Source organism: Pristis pectinata, chromosome 6, assembly GCF_009764475.1.
Source record: "Pristis pectinata isolate sPriPec2 chromosome 6, sPriPec2.1.pri, whole genome shotgun sequence".
Lineage (NCBI taxonomy): Eukaryota > Metazoa > Chordata > Chondrichthyes > Rhinopristiformes > Pristidae > Pristis > Pristis pectinata.
This window is the reverse complement of record NC_067410.1, coordinates 60,573,116-60,586,995: the sequence shown is the minus strand read 5'-3', so window position 1 is coordinate 60,586,995 and position 13,880 is coordinate 60,573,116. Positions and strand designations below refer to the sequence as shown.

General features: G+C 44.9%; 1 protein-coding gene across 1 annotated transcript in view; it reads left to right on the top strand.

Moving 5' to 3' along the window:
* The window catches only part of LOC127571727 (glypican-1-like), a 165,533-nt gene that overhangs the window by 90,422 nt on the left and 61,231 nt on the right, over positions 1-13,880 (top strand). The window lies entirely within an intron of this gene.

Here is a 13,880-nt window from a genome sequence, read left to right as displayed (position 1 = left end):
GAAACAGAGTTAATGCGTCAGGTAGAAGACCGTTTCTCTGAGCTATTCTGATGAAGGGTCTTCAATCCTGAAATGTTGACTCTGTTCCTCATTCCACAGATGCTGCCTGCTGCTGAGCTTCCAGCATTTTCTGCTTTTATTTCAGATTTTCGAAAGCTGCAGTTTTATTTTGATTTTCAAGTCTTAAGACTGACCTTGTTCCTTATGAAGATTAGGAGACTGAACGGCTGTGTCTTTCCCCACAATGGAACAGCGTGTCGCTGTGTCAGTCTGCATCACTAATGACTTGCCATCAATCAGGACCATGCATGACCTTAATGTCCTGTTGTTGCACACTAAGTTGCTTCTAGCGTAGATGCAATACAAAGTAAATTCAATGTCTACAGTGGTTGTAATAGTTACAGGTTTCCTGTTTGTGACTTCTATTGAGAAACTCCTTCTGTCTGTAGTTGTGCTGTATTTGAGCACACATCGTTGTCTGTTTCTTCCATATTATATGCAAGCTACTGCTGTTTGGCTGTTCTTCCAACATATTACTTCAATTCTGAAGTGGATGATTGTGAGAGGATGGAGTGCTGGTACATCTTATGACACATGATGCTGTTCTTGTTTCTGCACCTTGCCCTTTGACTCCTGTTTCTGGCTGAGACAGGACACAATTCTCTGGCACTCTTGGCTGCCATCCCCATCGAAGTTGCAATCCGTGAAATCAATTGGAAAGCTCTTTGTGCCTCACAACTTTTGTCTGTTCCATCTCTTGGACGATAAACAAACCTGTCTCTGAAGGATCTAACAACTCTCCATGTGTTACAATACCTCTGGATCCTTCAGGGCAGAGCTATGATCACTCACGATTTCTTTTGCATGTGCCAAAGTCACGTCTGCTATCCCAAACATCCAAGTATCGAAGTATGCTTTCAAACTCTAAACTGGCTCTGCAAACAAGATACCTGTAATGTACTGCAGAGCTGCTAGAAGAATGTGTGATACACTCTGCAGCCAATTTTGTACATAATACAGCTTTCTTACACTCTCTCCCTGCACATTCTCTGCATTATCATTCAGCTGAAGAATAGTATTGGCCTTGAGAAACTTCCTTGTGTAGGATGTGATCGCTTCACATGCCTTGCCACACACCCCCAGACTGACAATGAAGATTGCTTCATTTTCTTTCTTTTCCCGCCTACGTGGAGTAGACTTGCTCAAGTGTTTACACTTCACACCAAGCTTGTTCCATTATTTCTAGACCTGCATCGTTTTCTTTATAATGATGTTACAATTGGTTGGGGCTGCTTTAAGAAAGAGTGCAGCTGTGTCACAGTGAGAAGCAGCTGCCTGGATGTCACCTTGTCTCCCGATCATGCCCATGGGACCTGTGCAAAATAGACTGCTTCAGCCATGGTCAGGAGGTTAAATCTTCAGGGTCCATTTTCTGCCATTCCTTTGCCAGCAGCCACAGATTTCCACTGAATCCACTGGAGAAGAACATTGCTCTTAAAAGTACAATGCAGCTGATTTTATATGAATCTTTTTTTTAAACTCTTCACCTATTGTAGTGTATTCTAGGTCGGACCTTGGATTTAACTGTAGTTCAGGTAAGTTCAGCCACATGATAGAGGAGCTTTGAATAAGGGTGTTTGTCGCACATACTTAGAACCAATTATAAAAGTCAAACGATTTAAAAAGCAAGAATATTATCCATGATTAGCACTGGAAAATAGAAGTATTTTAGCGTGCTACTTTTTTTCTGTGAAAGCTAATTTTCCCTAGCAGCTACATGTGGTGCTTACTTCATAGGTGCACATGATGATCTGACCACACATCTTATTTACATAATGATGTGCACACACACTCCAGAGGGGGTTGGGTGGAGTGGGATGTTGTTCATGAGACCTGAGGACATCAGTAGGGAGGGACTGGGGGAGGTCACTAAGGAAGAACAATTCAAGGTGAAACAAAATTATTTCCTGGGAATCCAATAATGCAATGGAAAATGAGCTTTCACAAAAAAATAGTAGCATGCTAAAAATACTTTTTTGCAGTGCCTATCATGGGTAAAATTCTCTCTTTTTAAACTGCTTGACTTTTATAATTGGTTTTAATCACCTTACACCCTTGTTGAAAGCTCCAGGCTAGGTCTGGCACTGATTAAAATAAGCCACACTAGGCCTGGTTAAGGCCTGCTGAAGAGGATGGGACCAATATCATTCTGCATCACCCAGCCAATCCAGTGATTTATGTGTCATTCAAAAGAAGGAACCCCAATTAAATTGAAGAAAGGTGAAACCAGCATACCTTTGATAAAATTGTGTGTATCGCACACAAAAGCACAAAAATATTATGCAGTGGAAGTTCTAGACCCCTGATTTTCCACTAAAATTGGGAAGGATGATGAGAATCTACAGGAACAGAGGAGAAAGGGGAAAGATGATGGGGGTAGGAGAAAGAGTAGGTGGGGTAAATGGAAGGAAGGTGAGGCTTCGGGCAAAGGAATTTGGAAGTGGGAAAAGAAAACTTTGTTGTTGGCACATTGGGCTCGGTCAGCTGGTAACGTTTGGTCAGGATGGTGAAAGGTTCATCGCAGAGTTGAGGCGTGTTGTACTGAAGCACTGAGTGGACGCTGCATATTCCCAGTCAGTACTAACAATGTGGAAATGCTCCCCCTGGACAAGTTTATTGAACAATTACACATCCCCCAGTTCCTTTCTTGTTTGTTGTATCTTGTACCTTGGAAAGGTAAACATGTGCGTCAGGGGAGACTTCCAGAGCTGCCAACAGAAAATACCACCGTGTATGTGTACATTATGTGTTTGTTGCATGCTTGTGTTGTGCTGGTCTCTGTGTGTTATTTCACTCTTCATTGTCATCTGCTTGGGTCTTGGTTTCCTCTGATCCCTGAACCTCTCACTGTTTCTCTGTTTCTTTCTCCCTACCAGACCTGCTTTTTCTTTGCCTCTTATGTTTTCCACTTCCCATATGTCCAGTTTTCACACAATTGTTCACCTCCCTCCCTATCTGTATGCTCTATTTTATCTCAGTGCCTATCACTTGCATCCCCTCTCTGCTTGTTTCCCTGCCCCTCTCTACACACTCTCTCTCACTCTCTCCCTCTCTCTCCCTCTCTCTCTCACTCTCTCTCATTCTCTCACTTTCTCTCTCTCCCTTTCTCTCTCACTCACTCCCTCTCTCTCTCTCACTCTCACTCACTCTCTCACTCTTTTTCTCTCTCTCTCTCTCTCTCTCTCTCTCGCTCTGCTAATCCTGCTGCAGATGAGGGTGAACGAGCCAACAAAATAATGAGTAGAAGGAAACCAAATATTCCCATCCTCTACTTGTTCCAGTCAGTTCAATTCAAACCAGTTCCTAGTCTTGTGGGGAGAAAAGTCCTGGAATACAATGTGATTATTCAGTCCCACAGATGGGGAGAAGCACTTTGTTACTTGTGCTGCACTCTGAGTCAGTAATACCAGCTGTCAGGAAGGGCGGGCAGTCCGTGCAGAGTCATTGTGTGGTCTAATCCCCAGCATAGCCAGGGTGAATTTCCCCTTCCTTTCTGTAAGTTGCAGACTGCTCTCCAGTCCTCCAGCGAGTCATGAGGGTCTGATCTAGGGTTGTGCATGACTCCCATTTGTTCCTGCAACAACACACTGGGGTTGGGAGTGGCAGAACTGAGCACAGATGCCTGGCAAAGAGCCTGGAACAGCTGGCGTGGCAAGTCTGATTCTTCCACAGCCGGCCTGGCTGTTTGAAACCTGCATTGCAAGCTGCCCCATCCTTCAGACGAGGTGTCGGACTGACCTGCTCCAGCCTCCTTTATCCACTCGGAGAAAGGGTCCATTGTTGCAAACCTCAGCACGAGGGTCTGGACAAAGTGAACAAAGCCTTACTGCCTTCTGGCACGTGATACCCAACAGGGTGGGGGCTGTAGATTCATTGGCAAGATTCAAGAGTGAATTGGATAAATACATTGCTTGTTCCATGACCTGGGCAAATATTGAACATAGAGTCACACAGCACGGAAACTTCAACCCATCCAGTCAGTGCTGATCATCAACCACCCATTTACGCTAATCCTCTTTTATTCTCCCCACATTCCCCTCAATTCCTTTCCGATTCTCCCACTCACCCACACATCAGAGGCAATTTCCAGCAGTCAATTAACCCACCAACCCACACGTCTTTAGGATGTGGGAGCACTCAGTGGAAAATTCATGTGGTCACAGGGAGAACATGCAAACTTCACACAGACAGCACCCGAAGTCAGGACTGAACCTGGGTCTCTGGTGCTGTGAGATAGCGGCTGTGCCACTGTGCCACCTACTCAGCACTTGTAATTTCAGAGCATCCACATTGATAGAGACACAGAGTAATACAGCACAGAAACAGGCCCTTCAGCCCAAGTCATCTATGCTGACCAAGCTGCCCATGTAAGCTACTCCCATTTGCCTGCATTGTCCCATATCCCTCTAACCCTTTTCTATCCATATACCTGTCCAAATGATGAAAGGAACGGCACTCTGACCGATGCATTCACCATTTTATGTACAAAAGAATCCTTTTGTGTGGCAAAGAAACCAAAATCTGTGGTCCAGATTTGCAGATAGGTTCAGTCTGCTGGGACTAGGCGTTGGCCCATTGTAGATGCCTGTCTGGCATCACAGGTACTCACTGTGGAAATGAGAGAGAGCACAATGGTTCAGAAACCAGCTGCTAGAAGGTGAGGTTAGCAGGACCGTCCTAACAGAGTGAGCAGTGTGTAAACTTGATTTCCTGTGCACAACTTTGAACTCTCTGCAGTGTCCCAGGCCCTGCTATTGATCACAAGCCCTCTGAGAACCAATGGTTCTGTTTCCCACTACAGAACACCAGCATCTGCATCATCTCTGGAGCCTGGAAATGGCATGGGAAGGGGAGTGAGAGCAGGATGGGATGCAAGCCTGGGAGGGAAGTGAGTATTGGAATGTAAGAACAAAAGAAAATAAGATGAGTAAACCACTTGGCCCCTCAGACCTGCCCTGCCATTCAATATGATCAGGCCTGATCTCCTCTTCTGTGTCAGCTCCCCATGTTCCTCAATCCCCCAATCTATCAAAAATTTATCTACCTCCTCTTTAAATATCCCCAGTGTCTAGCCTGCACAATACTCCAGGGTAGAGAATTCACCTCTCTCTGTGAGAAGTTCCTACACACTTCAGGTTTAAATGACTTCCCTGCTAAACTTGTAACTGTGTCCAATCATTGGCGATGAGGACAGGAAGCAGACCGGTAATAGGTTGGTAGGTCCCTCTGAACACTAACACCTTTCAGTCTCTCAACATTTAAAAATATTCCACTTATCTATTTTTTCTTCCAAAAGTGGATGACCTCACGTTTTTCCACATTATATTCTACCTGCCATTTCCTCGCCCGCTCTTTTAGACTGTCTATATTCCTTCGGAGCCTCTCTGCATGCTCCTCTTAACCCACACTGTGACCCAACTGTATATCATCAGAAAAGCTGGATATATTACACTTTATCCCCTCATTCAAATCTTTATGGGAAGGTGGTATTCTATGTGGACCATGTTAGTCATAGCTTCCTAACCTGAAAATGACTGTTTATTCCTTCTCTGTCTTCTGTCTATTAGCCAATCTTCACCTCATGCCAGTATTTAACCTCCAATAATATGTATTCTTTTGTTTAATAATCTCTTGCGTGGTACCTTTCTAAGGAATTCTGCAAGTCCAGATACATCAAATCTACTAGTTCCTTAACATACAGATTTAGAAAGCTAGTGAGGGAGCAGGCTATTTTAGATCTAGTATTGTACAATGAGAAAGGGTTATACGCCCTCTGAATCCTTCCTGAACACAATCACTACTAATTTGGTTTGTCCAGTTTATAGTCCCTCACGATTATTGCACAGCCAACTTTACTTTCCTGATATATAGTATGTTCTACATGACCACTACCGTTTGGGGGCCAAAAGACAACTCCCACTAATATTTTTCCACCAGGAACATATTCCCTCTCCATTTCAGCAAGTCGAAGGAATCGCTGTCTTCGTGACTCTCTGGTCCTGCCTCTCACTCTCCATCTTATGGCACTTTCCCATGCAACCACACGAGATTCCATACCTGTCCTTTTGCCTCTTCCCTTCCCACCATTTAGAGATTCAAATAACCTTTCCAGGTGAAGCAGCAATTCATTTGTACCCCTTCCAATCTAGTGTACTGTATTGGCTGTTCACAATGTGGTCTCCTCTGCATTGGAGAAACCAAATGCAGATTGGGTGACCGTGAGCTTCTGATTGCCTGTCACTTTAAATCACCATCACACTCTGTCCTCTCTGGCTGTGGCCTCTTGCGCTGTTATAACGAGAGCCAACACAAGCTTAAGGAACAACACCCCATATTCCATCTGGGTATGTTGCAGCCTTCTGGACTCAATATCAGATTTTCCAACTCTAGGTAACTTGTTTTTTTCTGTCTGTCTGCCTATTTCTGCCTACCATCATTTTGGCTCAGTTTCTCTTTTTCTGTTAGTGTAGTCTGGGCATGTCCCACAGCTTCACCATTTACAACACACTTCACTGACAAAGAAACATCATCCGATCGTAACTGCTGTTCTAACTGCTACATCAACTCATTTTGTCTCCCCCTAACAGCGATACTCCTTTTGTCCTATCCATCCTGCACCCAATGCCAACTAACACCAACATTTTTTTTTCCTCTCTCTCCCAGTTCCGACAAAGGGTCTCAGACCTGAAATGTTAACCGTTTCTCTTTCCACAGATGCTCTCTGAGCTGTTGAGTGTTTGCAGCATTTTCTAACTCAATATTAGTGCAAATGTGTGGTTGATGGTTGGCACGGACTTGGTGAGCCGAAGGGCCTGTTTCCGCACTGTATGACTGTATGCCTCGTACCTATAGCGCTCCTGTTCCGAACAGCCTCGGAGTTAAATCTGGCCTCCAGTCCAGACCTACATGTAGAGTCACCACTCCAGTATGTGTTTGCTGAAGTTAGAATCATTGGCCATACAAACCCAGGAGAAAATTAGTCAGCAGGTGTGTACAATAAATCGGCAAACTAACAATTGCTGCATTCATATCAGCAGAAAGGCAAAGTCCCAACTATTCCATATATTTTGGTAGTCCTCCAAAATGATTTAATCCACCAGTCTAAAAATAAAAGCATTAAACAAAACTTTGACCCAACTGTTGTGATCACCAGCCATGTGTCCATTCCTGGAACACATGCCCATCAAGATCATATCTTTCCACATCCTGATGAGTGTCCTACAGATGCTCAGCAGCTGAAACTAGAGCAGCGATTACAGATAATCGAGGGATGAATTCTCTGCTGAGGTCAAAGGAAAACAGTGCTGAGCAGCGCTGTGTTGGGAATGCACTGCAGGCAGCAAAATGGCATGGAAGCAGAACCTTTGTGGTGTATGCAATCTGGGGCAGCCAATAGCAACAAAGCATCTGCACAAATAGAACATGGAACAGTACAGCATAGGAACAGGCCCTTTGGCCCATGACGTTTGCTGAACTAATTAAACTGGTAATTAAGCACCTAACTAAATTAATCCCTTATGCCTATGCAATGTCCATGTTCCTTCCACTCTCTGCACATTCATGTGCCAATCTAAGAGCCTATTAAACGCCTCTATTATATTTGCCTCCACCAGCACCCCTGGCAGTGCATTCCAGGCACCCATCACTCTCTGTGTAAAAATAAAACTTGTCTCCTTCGAACTTACCCCTTCTCACCTTAAATGCATGCCATCTAGTATTAGACATTTCGACCCTGGACTGTCTTACTCTATCTGTGCTTCTCATAATCTTAAAAACTTCTGTCAGGTTTCCCTTCAGCCTCCGCCGCTCCAGAGAAAACAACTCAAGTTTGTCCAACCTCTCATTATAGCACATGCCCTCTAATCCAGGCAGCATCCTGGTAAACTTCTGCACCCCCTCCAAAGCCTCCACATCCTTTCCAAAATGGGGTGATCAGAATTGAATGCAATACTCCCGAGCATTATAAAGCTGCAACAAAACTTCCTGACTCTTGAACTCAGTGCCTTGACTAATAAAGGAAAGCATGCCATACGCCTTCTTTACCACCCTATCAACCTGCGTACCCAAATAGTGACCTTAACATGAAATAAATTCTCCAAGCCATTTTGTGAAGTGGTGCTGATGGACACCACACTCTCCTCCATTCCTACCTACCTAACCAAGCTGCTCTCAGAGGGTGGCACAGTGGCACAGCAGTTAGAGCTGCTACCTTTTAGCTCCGGCGACCCAGGTTCGATCCTGACCTCTCTTTGTATGGAGTTTGCACGCTCTCTTTATGACTGCATGGGATTCCTCTGGGTGCTCCGATATCCTCCCACATCCCAATGACGTGTTGATGGGTTAACTAGCTGCTGTAAACTATTACTTAGTGTGGATTGTGGCAAAGAACATCAAATGGGTTACAGAGATACAAAAGACTGCAGATGCTAGAATCTGGAGCAAAACGCTGGAGGAACTCAACAGATCAGGCAGCATCTGTGGAGGGAAATGGACAATCGATATTTCAGGTCGAGGTTCTTCATATGGACTGACCAAAGGGGATATGATGGACAAGTGTGTGGGAGAAAAGGCTGCAGGGAAGTAAAGGTGGTGGAATGGGACTGACGGGATTGCTCCTCTGGATGGGTAATCAGGCCAGTTCCCATGTTGTTCTCCATGTAAGAACATCTTACATAGCTTTGTGCTAAATTGTGTTTGATAGTTGCATTGTTTCACTGGGTTAATGGGTTATTTTGTGCAGGTTGTTGTAATTGAGAGAAGCATAGAATTGTACAGCATAGAAAGAAGCCAAATCTGCCTGTCACCCTGTGCTATCTTTCTGAATGAGCTATCCAATTTGTCCAACTTATCTGTCCTTCTTCAACTGCATATCCAATGTCCCTGTCGAAAACTATCAAAGACATGAAGCCGTTAGAACATGTGCGAGAAATGAAAGTGGAAAGTGTTTTCAAAGAGAGCTCGGAAACTTGACCTTCTCTCTTTGAAGAAGAAATGGAAGCTGAAGTGTGTTAGCTAACTCCAGCCAAAGTTAACGATTAGTAGGATTGTTCTGGGCTGACAGGGAAATCAGGAGAGTCATACCAGTTACAGTTTTCACCCTGGTTATTATACTGCAAAGTTCACCTGTGCTTACTGATGTTACATAGAACATAGAACAGTACAGCACAGAAACAGGCCCCTCAGCCCATACTGTCTGTGTTGAACACAATGCCAAATTAAACTTAATCTCTTATGTTTATACATGATCCATATCCCTCCATTCCCTGCATATTAATATGTCTATCTAAAAGCCTCTAAAATGCCACTATCGTATCTGCTTCCACTACAGCCCATTCTAGCCGCCACCACCCTCTGTGTAAAAAAAACTTGCCCCACACATCTCCTTTAAACTTTCCCCATCTCACCTTAAATGTGTTTGACTAGTATCCTGTAGTTAAATGGGAACAGTACCAGCCTTTGCCTGTAATGCCCTTGAGAGAACCATGGAATGTTCTGACACAAGGAAAATGCCAGGATGGTGGCTACTTGGCCAGTGATGAGTATCAGTGCTGCGTGACGAGAAAATGGAGCAAAGAGCCTTTGCGGAACAGGCAACTATTCAATCATTTGCTGAGAAGAATCGATTGGAAGTCTCCCTGTGCTCTGTTATAGGAGACAGAGTCTCACCCTGGCCCTAATGAGTCAAGCTGAAAGAAATGGAAATTAAATGTCTTGCATCTTGTTGAATTTTACAAAGCTCCCTTTAAAAATTTGCAGCATTCTGACATGTACTTAATCAAAGAAAGAAAGACAGCAGTTGTAAAAGGTAACAGCATCTCATTAGCTCCTAATAAAAGCAGCTGCCCTGGGTTTAAACTCAATTTGTAAAGATGCTGAGCTCTTCATCCATGGGCTCAAGGACACAAGGAGTGCTCCAAATTTTTCTGAAGGGCCTTTGCAGGTCAATGTTGTGGAATATTCCATTCCCCTTCCCCTGCATGTGAAAGATTTGCTATTTGCATTGAGACAGTCACTATGTACTGACATGGCTACATAGCTCTGCTGTACATATTCAAACTGACACCAAGCCCAGGTAAGTTCCCAATACCTTTGTTGCACTACAGTGGTTGCAGACTTGAAAAGCCTCAAATAAACTCTGTTTTCAAATTCCTCCACCTTTTTGGTCTCCACAATAGAGGATGATGGGGCTGTTCCAACTGTAGCCTCTTGTGCATGTCGAACTTCCATCACACCATAAGCATCTGCAGGTTCCCCTCCCCCAGTAATGCACCATCGTGACCTGAAATATATCACCTGTCCTTCATCATCACTGGGTCTAGGCCCTAGATCTCCCTCCATAACAGCACTGAAGGAGTTCCTTCACCAGAGGGACTGCAGTGTTCTTGACTGCAGGCTTCACAAAGTCAAATAGGGGGTAGACAATAAACACTGGCCTTGCCGGCAACACTCAGGTTCAACATATCCCTGCTCTTGCTTCAGCTCTCCACTAGACAGCGCAGATCATAAACATACAAACAGAAGAAAGAGAAACAGGAGTGGGACGTTCAACCCTTCACTCCTTTTCTACCATTCAGTAAGATTGTGACTGATGTCCTACTTCAGTGCCACTTTCCCATGCTAACCACACATCTCTTGATTCCTTTAATATCCAAAAATGTGTTAATTGCTGTCTTGAATGCACTCAGCAGTTGAGCCTCCACAGAACTCTTGGGTAGAGAATTTCAAATATTAGCTCCCCTTTGGGTGAAGAAATTTCTTAAATGGCTGATCTATTCTAAGACAGTGACTCCTGGTTCTCGACACCCCATCCAGAGGAAATCATCATTGCTGTATCTACCTATTAGAACCATAGAACCATACAGCATAAAACAGGCCCTTTGGCCCACCATGTTGTGCCGTCCATCAAACCACCCTCACGCTATCTAACCCTTTCCTCCCGCATATCCCTCTATCTCACATTCCTCAATATGCCTATCCAACAAGCTCTTGAACCTGTCCAATGTATCTGCCTCCACCACCACCCCAGGCAGTGCATTCCATGCACCAACCACTCTCTGAGTGAAAATCCTCCCCCTGACATCTCCCCTGAACCTCCCACCCATAACCTTAAAGTCATGCCCTCTCGTCTTGAGCATTGGTGCCCTGGGAAGGAGGCGCTGGCTGTCTACTCTATCTATTCCTTTCAATATTTTATATACCTGTATCATGTCTCCTCTCATCCTCCTCCTTTCCAGTGAATAAAGCCCTAGCACCTTAAGCCTTTGCTCATATTCCATACGCTCTAATCCAGGCAGCATCCTGGTAAATCTCCTCTGCACCCTCTCCAACGCCTCCACATCCTTCCTATAATGCAGCAACCAGAACTGAACACAGTACTCCAAGTGTGGCCTAACTAGAGTTTTGTAAAGCTGCATCATCACTTCGCGGCTCTTAAACTCAGTCCCATAATGTATGAAAGCCAACATCCCATAGGCCTTCTTAACTGCTCTATCCACCCGTGAGGCCATGTAAGAATCTGCAGCATGCCCAGATGGAAGATAAGGTGTTGTTCCTTGAGTTTGCATTGGGCCTCAGTGCAGGAGGCTACAGACAGAGAGGTCAGAGTAGGAGTGGGACAGCGAATTAAAGTGGCAGGCAGCAGGAAGCTTAGGGTCACTCCTGTGGACTGAGCACAGGTGCTCTGCAAAGCGATCGCCACATCTGCCCATTTACCCTAATCCAGCCTTAGCCTCATTTTTACTCATCCCGCATTTCCATTAACTCCCCCAGATTCTTCCACTCAGCTGCACACTAGGAATAATTTACCATGGTCAATTAACGTACCAACCCACATCTCTTTGGGATGAGGAGGAACCCAGGAGGAAACCCATGCAGTCACTGGGAGGCTCATGAACTCCACATGGACAGCACTGAAGGTCAGGATCGAACCCGTGTCTGGAGCTGTGAGACAAATGAGCTATGCCTGGGGCGGGCTTCAGTTCCTGAGGTTTACATGGACCTGGAGAAGAGAACATTTAGGTTGCTGGGAATCTCTCAGACTTCAGCGATGTCTTTGGGAACTTTTGACAGGGGAATGGCATATACACTCAGACCTGAGGAAAGAACAGGTTAGTGGGACAAATTAGACAGCTCACATATAGCAACAGCACAAGACAATGAGCCAACATGGATTTCTCTGTGCTGTATGGGTCTATGACTGTCTTCACCCCTGCAACAAGCTGCAACATTAACCTAGTAATGTCATCCCATGGAGCAGTAATCAAACATAATTTAGCACCAAACTGTGATGTTAGAAGAGATGTATGAAGGCAATAGGCGACATCTAGGAATGGTGTGGCTGAGCTTCCCTCCTGGATACTGGAAGACCAATCCTGGGCTCTCAGAGGGTTCAAGGAAATTAAAAGTGATTCCGCTTGGGTCTGTTTAGTCCCAACCCTTTTCTCAAGAAGGCTGGGCCTGGCAGGAAATTGACTGCTGCTTCCCATTTAAAGTTAAGATTGTAGTCAGGTCCCAGTGATGAAATTGATGGGTGAGATACATCGAAGAGGACCTGTGCTGGTGATAAAAAACACTCTCTCAGCTCCAGGATGGGTAAATAACCTGGCTGATTTTAACTATTTATCAGAAACCTGCCCTCGGATTCAGCAAGCCATCTATGAAAGGCATCTCAGAGAGATTATATTATGTTCACACACATGTACACGCCATCTGTTGTTGGTAGGGAAGGGCAGTAAGGCTCACAGTGCTGTGTTGAGGGATGCAGCAAGGAAACTTGAGACAACGGAGGTGTCCATAACATTGGCTCAGTACAGATCTTTCTGATTCCGCTGCAACACCACATGATGAGCCACTGCCAAATGATTGGCAACTAGTATTCTGGTACTTCAGTGGCAAAGACTGGAGGGTTTACTACGATGACTTTTCATTCAAAAAAACAAGGGGAAGGCTGTAAAGTGTTGGCAAAGAATGTACCAAGATGTCTTGATGTTGTGTCAATGTGAGGAGCAGGAAGAGACCATCAGATGGTACACGGAGAAATCGGATGATATAAGAGGGTGATGCAGAGAATTATTCATCATGATGGACACATTATAGGAAGTGGAGGGGGCAGCACAGTTGTGCAGTTAGTAGAGCAGCTGCCTCACAGCTCCAGAGACACGGGTTCAATCCAGACCTCGGGTGCTGTCTGTGTGGAGTTTTCATGTTTTCCTTGTAACAGTGTGGGATTCCTCCAGGTGCTCCGGTTTCTTCCCATTACCCCAAAGACGTGTAGGTTGGTAGGTCAATCGACTGTTGTCCTTCGTGTGTAGGTGGGTGGTAAGAAAATCAGAGGGGAGTTAATGGGCATCTGAGAAAGAATATGTAATGGGAAATAAGCAGAGGAGTGGGATTAATGGGATTGCCCCATGAGCCAGCATGGACTCAGTGGGCTGAATTCCTATGCCATAAGGAAATATAGCATGGTGAGTCTCAAAGGAGTGTGGAAATAGGGCCTCAGTGAGTTTAAAAGAAATGTGGAAACAGCGCCTCTGTAATTTTAAAGAGATCACAGGAAACAGGGCCCTGGTGAGTTTGAAAGGAACACAGAAATAGCCCCTCGTAAATTTATGAGAACATGGGAACCAGCTCCCTAGTGAGCTAAAAGGAGCATAGGAAACGGAAGCCAATCAGCCAGAAACCAAGCCATTGGGGTTTTCCTACAAATACTTGTGTCTTGGAGAATGAGGGAGTAGCTGGATTCTGTCTGGATGGATGGGGCTGCTGGAGATTGGTCCATGATTCAAGTCCTAGGAGAACAGGGTCCAATATGTTTTGTAATT